Source organism: Ammodytes marinus, assembly GCF_949987685.1.
Source record: "Ammodytes marinus genome assembly, chromosome: 7".
Taxonomy (NCBI): Eukaryota; Metazoa; Chordata; class Actinopteri; order Uranoscopiformes; family Ammodytidae; genus Ammodytes; species Ammodytes marinus.
In genome coordinates, this window is record NC_137211.1 from 25755868 (window position 1) to 25762853 (window position 6986).

Below are 6986 nucleotides of genomic sequence, written 5' to 3' on the forward strand. Positions count from 1 at the left end.
TTGACTAGGAGCACGGCCAGGTGTTAGCAATAAGATAAGCAATGACTGTTATGTTCAAGTTTCCCAGTAAGTCATGACAGCCACAATTCATTTCATAATTCACAACTATGCTTTTCCCACTGCGACCAGTCAACATGAAAGGGGTCCAGTCCAGTCATGAGTGCCTTCCTGTGCTTTGTGATCCACCACTCAGATTACAACACACTTATTAAGGATCCAATTCAACATGGAAATTGTAATTTGGAGTGGTAGAATGCCACTATGAATGATTAATGAACCCATTGTTGCACATTAGGAGATGGTAAAATGCCTTCATTGAATAATTAAGAAGAACCCCCAAGGGCTAGACAAACAGCAATCATGCTGGCCCTGATAAAGTCTCCCCCATAATGACTCAAGTATAGTGTTGAGCCATTCCGTAATGAAGTGAGATACCTTTACTACTATTACTGTCCCTGCAATGTTAATGTTGTTTGCTTCTTTGTGGTAGCTCTTTGTAGAATGCATGTAGATATATATATATATAATAAGGCCCACTGTAATGAGGACACCTCTGCCCTTTAACAAATGCATGTGTGCCTGGAATATTGTCCCATTCCAACTGCTCAGCAGAACAGGCTTGCAATTATATCTGCCTATGTGTGACCATGTAAAGATCAGTGCACCATTACTTCATTTTAATTAAGTAGCTTGCAGCATTTAGCTATGCGGTCTGAACAGAGCGGTAGCTTATACAAGTAAAATTATATTTTCAGAGTGTGTACAGCCGTTGGTCACACACCGATTCAGAATTGAAATCCATGTTAAAGGTGCACTATGCAGTTTCATGGGAGGGGGATTTGTTTACATTTGCAGAGCCTGCAGTTAGTTTATAAAACATATTTTCACTACATGTTATAGTTAGTATTGAATAATCCTATCATCATAAATCTAAACAAATTTATTTTCAGGAACCTGGAACCAAACGTGAGACTATAATATGTTTGTAAACCAAACTGTGGGGCCCGGCTGCTATAAACAACAACAACAACAACAACAGTGAAACAGTAACTTTTTCAGGAAGCGTTCTAACTTCAAACAGTGATACAGGTATCCAATTTTTCTTATGAGAATATACCTTAGAAAATGTTCCCTTTCTCTGACACACTCAAAGTTACATACTGTTCCTTTATAAATATACAGTAGGTGATAGTGTGCACTGCTCCTCCTGTTGAGCTAAGTACTGTTTTTGTAGCCAAACTTTAGGTCTTTGGAACAACCCGGCCACTTGAACTCTCGTCAAGAATGTGAGTGCAAACCAGGCCATGACGCCTCTCTCACACCATGCCACTGTCTGTCTAGGCCTCAATGGAAGATTGGGAGGGAGGAAACCCATCCGACCAACCAGAAAATACCCGTCAACAATGAACATATTTTACTAATTATCCGTGCGGGGAAGAAAAAAAAACACCCTGATATGCCCTTTCATTGCCGGTTCCTATCTGGTTATTAGAGTGCACCATGTCCAGTCTGATTTGCTGAGAGGGGGAATAAAAAAAAGGGGCTGATAATAGAAAGTTGCTGTCCTTGCAAGTTGTTTCCAGCCCCTGTAATTAGAAAGCAGTGAGTGTGTGTGTGTGTGTGTGTGTGTGTGTGTGTGTGTGTGTGTGTGTGTGTGTGTGTGTGTGTGTGTGTGTGTGTGTGTGTGTGTGTGTTGGTGGTAATGAAGAGGAGTCGCATCAGCAGAGCAACCGACTACATTCTGCTATGCTGCTGACACCAGGACAAAGACACATTCCTTCTATGTCTGCCCTCCTTTTATTTCCTTTAGGTAGTAGTGCTGTATGTTGCTGCCAGTGATTATTTTTGCTGAAATTAGATTTTTATGCCTTTTACGATATATAGCTGAAGGTCATCTTGTCCGTCAGTCCGGGCAATTTCGTCTCTGAGTGCAATATATCAAGAATGCTTTGAGGGATGTTCTTCAAGCTTTGCACTTATGTCGACTCTAACTCAAGGGAAGAACTGATTAGATTGTGGAGTTCATAGGTCCGAGGTCAATGGGCACTGTGAACTCATTCGTCATGAAAGGAAATTATAATTATATGGATATATTTACTGATTGTATAGATATGTATGTAGATATGGATATATTTATTGTTTATAAATATAAATATAGACATATGCATGATATAAATATATAAAATATAAAAAATTCATAGTATATTAAGTAGTATGTATGTATGTATAGTTCGTAAATGGCAAATATAATAAAGTATCGCCAATTGTACAGAGAGTATATGGATTAAGAGAAGCGAATATAATAAATATTTTTATTTTTTTAATTTAATAAACATTTTATTTTTTTTATTTTTTTTTACTATGGAAAAGGGGTAGGATTAAATAAGTGTATACTTCTTCCTGCTCCTTTTCAGGCATATCTCAGAAATACAGATAATTTGTTTTCTTTTTTTTTTTTTGTGAAAACATAATTTGTTTATTGTATTTCCATGTTTGATATCTCTGAAATAAATTTAATCAAATCAAAAAAAAAATGTCTCAAGAACACTTTGAGGGGTTTTCTTCAAAGTTTTTGTACAAAGGTCTACTCTGACTCAAAGATGAACTGAATGGATTTTGGAGGTCAAGGGTCAAAGGTAACTGCAACCTTACATATTGTCGGGTCGCAGTAAAATATTGTAGCTTTTTGAAGTGGGGTTGTATGGGGTACTTAAGCATAGTTTGTGTGTTACCTTATGGAGATGGAAATCAGCGCAGTCACTATGAAGGAGTTTTGGGGGAGACATCGCTGTAGCAGAAGTCAGCCTTCTATTGTTACAGAGGGGGCCAAAAGAAATCGTTTTTTTTCTCCACATATATAAATGCTAATCTAAAACATATCCCTTCAATTGTACGCTAAAATGAGATGATTTCAACAGCTTTAGTTTGCCGCCAGACAGCTGTTTACTTATTTTTTCTTGTATCTCTTGAATACTCCTCAGTAGCTATGAGTCAAGCAGCTGATTGCCGGATGGATGCAAAAATAAAGGGTTGTCTCGCGGCAAACTAAAGCTCTGTAAAGGACATCTCAGTTTAGCGGACATTTCAATTCAATATTCAATATTTAGGTTTGAGGTTAGCATTTACGTATACTGTATATGTGGATAACACATTCTTTTTGGAAACAATAGAAGGCTGACTTCTGCTAATGTCTACCCCAAACTCCTTTTAGTGACTGCCTTGACAGCCATCTCCATAAGGTAACGCACTAACTCTGCTTAAGTATCTCCTACGACCCCGCTTCAAAATGACTGAACTATCCCTTTCAAGCTTTGCCTACCATCCCTTTACTTTCCCCGATCTGCAATTGTATGCCTTGCGGAGGTGTACTACCACCAAACTGTATCTCTAGTTTCTGTCAAAATATTTTTGGCAATTTACAGCCATTTAATAAAAAGTTATAATAATATTAGAATTTAAATCATTAATTTTTTTAACCTAAAGACTCAAACTAGAATCTGCAGCAATGTAGTCAGTCTCAACTGATTTTTTTGAATCCCTTCTGCTAGAGTGAGAGAGGTTTTCTTTCTTCTCCTGCAAGTGAAATGAGTCTCATGTGGCTCACTTTATCTAGAATAACAAGTTTCTCCTGCGCTCCCTCTCCCTGCTGGCTACAGTAGATTGGCCTATATACTGGGAAATGCTATCAAATCACAGACCTCCTGCTGACACTGCTGGGTCTTGCCTAGGGGCGAAGTATGAAGTGCACGTATGTGTGTGTGTGTGTGTGTGTGTGTGTGTGTGTGCGCATGTGCCCATATTTTAGCTTGAGACCCAAAAAAAAGTAAAAATTAGAATATTGTTATGACTTCAGTTTTTAAAGGCCTCATTATTGAAGAGGAGATGTGGCATTTAGCAGATCTGTACTATCTCAAATGGCATCTTGTATTTCAGAGGAGGATCAAATCCTGTTGAAGTGAACATTGTCCTCTGTATGTGCATCATGATGGGCTTTTTGAGGCTTTCCTAAAAAAAATGTAGTTTTTTTCTAAGATGTTACATGGTGTTACGTCCCTAGAGTGGGATAGATAGTGGTAGGAAGTGTAACATACAACCAGATTAAAAATGTTCAGAGTCAGGTGGTCGAATTCTATTTATTACTGATAAACACTTCAGGGAGAACCAACCAACATAACAAACACAACCATCTCTAACTAGAAAACAAAACCACCTGTCTAACAAAAGACACATACACAATCTAAAGCCTCCTTAACCACAGTTTACATCAGAAAAAGGAATTAAACAAAATGGCGGCTCTCCTTTCTCTAAAGTTAAGGAAGTTAACATTAGCTCCAACTTTACTAGCTTCAGCTTGAAAGTGATGTCCACTTAACATTTCCAAAACACTTTTATTATTCTGAACACCAGTTACCTGCCAGAGCCTTTGTGCATATTCGGTCATATGTCGAGATAATGAGGAAAATATTATAGTGTTACCTAATTTACTCCCCGCTTTTGGGAAATTTCACTTAATAACCTAATCTTGTTTATGCACTAAAAACAACTTAAAATAGGTAGATGGATAGATAGATAGATAGATAGATAGATAGATAGATAGATAGATAGATAGATAGATAGATAGATAGATAGATAGATAGATAGATAGATAGATAGATAGATAGATAGATAGATAGATAGATAGATAGATAGATAGATAGATAGTTTACAAAACATGAACAAATAGAATATCACTTATGCAAATTCGGTTCTACATTGCTAGAGGACAGTGATAAATTTGACACAACCTTTTTTTTATCTTCTACCTCCATCTAGTGGTGAGCAGAGGAACCTGCAGTAATGGCCATACAGACAACAGAGTGGAGACATGTTTGCTGGTGAATTTATATGATAAAGATCAAAGAACATTTTCCCAGCCAGAGACTACATGTTTTTATGTTGGGGAATAATTTGGCACAGCACATGAAGTACATTATTCAAATGTATTGATCTGGTGTACAGGTGGATTTTTGCAACATTGAAACTCACAGCTGATAATGCAAGCGTCTTTCTTATGTTATGTTATGGATATATATTTTTTAAATTTCTTCCAGAACAAATTGTTCAAACAAGAAAAAAAACGTGTAATTTATAACTCTTTGGTTATACTCATAAAGCATGTACACACAGACTATGGCAGTAATTAATATGACTCTGTTTAGCCGTGAAATGTAATATGAACACATTCCTATTGTGCATGTTTGTGTGTATTATGTATGCTATAGTGGTGCGACTCAATCCGTATGTATACACTGCCCACGATTGTGTCTTTGTTTGTGTGTGGTTGTGTACTAAGCAGCAGCACACAGGCTGTGTCCCTCTGTGAGCCCTGAATGGAGAGCATTTTCTCCTCTGCCTGTTTCCTCCTACTTTGTTCTCATCCAGTTCTCTGTTCTCTTTTCTTCCCCCCTCTCATCACACCATCACGTTATGTAACAGGGGAATAGAAAGACTCCGCTTGTCTGTCAGACGCTGCCTACAACAGCAAATCATTAATGAAGATTCCTGTTTTCTAATGAGTGCGAAAAGTGACAGTGTTACATAGAAATTGTGACTTCTGTTTTTCTGCATTAATTATCAGTTGACTATTTGCTTAAAAGGTGCTCAGAGGAACTTTCAGTTTGTGTTCATTCTTGTGTTTTTATTATGCCAGCTGTAATTCCTTGGTGAGCGTGCCCATGACAAAGGCATCAAGAAAAACTTTATAAAAATAGCATTCTTCGCACTGATGGTCTCATTTGCTGTTACATGTAATGTATGATCATCACAGGAAAAATTAGACTGTTTCAGAAATATTTAAAAGTTCCTCGTAGCACCTTTAAGAAAACTAATTTGAAACTAATAATTTTGTTAATGATATAGATAGAGACCAGAAATGCATCACTTCTTGTGTGTTTGGTGAGTTTTTTTTTCCTCATAGAAAGAACAAGAAGTTGAGATGAAACTATTCAAATGCTTTATGAAACTGATTATATACAGTAAGTTGAATAGCTATTGTTTGATCTCAAAAGATGATAGGATAAGGAACACCAGGGAAATGTATTCACATGGGAATTCCAAACATGACAAAATCAACACACAGTTGAGGATAATTTAGTAACTTACAAACGTAAGAACATGAAATAATTATTTGTCATGTCTGTGTAACTCTCTTAGCAGGCAGCAGGTTATATCAAACATATCAGTGACTGACTGGCTACATTATTTTTTGAAACTTTTATTTGAGTGGTTTTACGATTTTACACATATGGACAAAAAACAGAACAAGAAGACACATACAATACCCACACAACCCCCACCCCCTCTCCCCTCCCTCACATAAACAGGCAAGAAAGACACACAACAAAAATAAAGAATCATTTATTTATTACATAGGCCTATTTAATAATAATAAAAGACCAGGAACAAACAAACAAGAGAAAATAATCAAGAAAACAAGCTACAAATACATAAAAAATAAAAAACAAAACTGGGGCAAATCTCACATGGCACCCGTCAGGGTAAGTCTACATTATTGATGAGAGAGTCATACACACTGGCCAAGCTCATGTCTCATAATAAACAGGGTTGAAAACGAACATCTAATATCGCAACATTGATAATTTCAAGAGACACAATATAATCCAATGTATTAATGTTATTTTTAACATTCAAAGGCAGATTTTTATTCCAAAAAGAACTGTGGAAATGTAGAAAGTAGCATTTTAACAACTGTGCACGCTTAGAAACGCTCATATTTAAGAAAAAATATATAAAAAACCCTCAAAATAAGCATTATTTCTGATTGTTTATGGTTTGACACAGACTATTTGATATATAGATTCTGAAGGTTAACGGCTGTAATAGGAGCCTATGAGCCACTCTCTGTGTAATTTTTAGCAATCTACATGCAGAACACCAGTACTTTTCACTAATCAGCATTGGCATCAACACCAAAGGTCATAGTCATC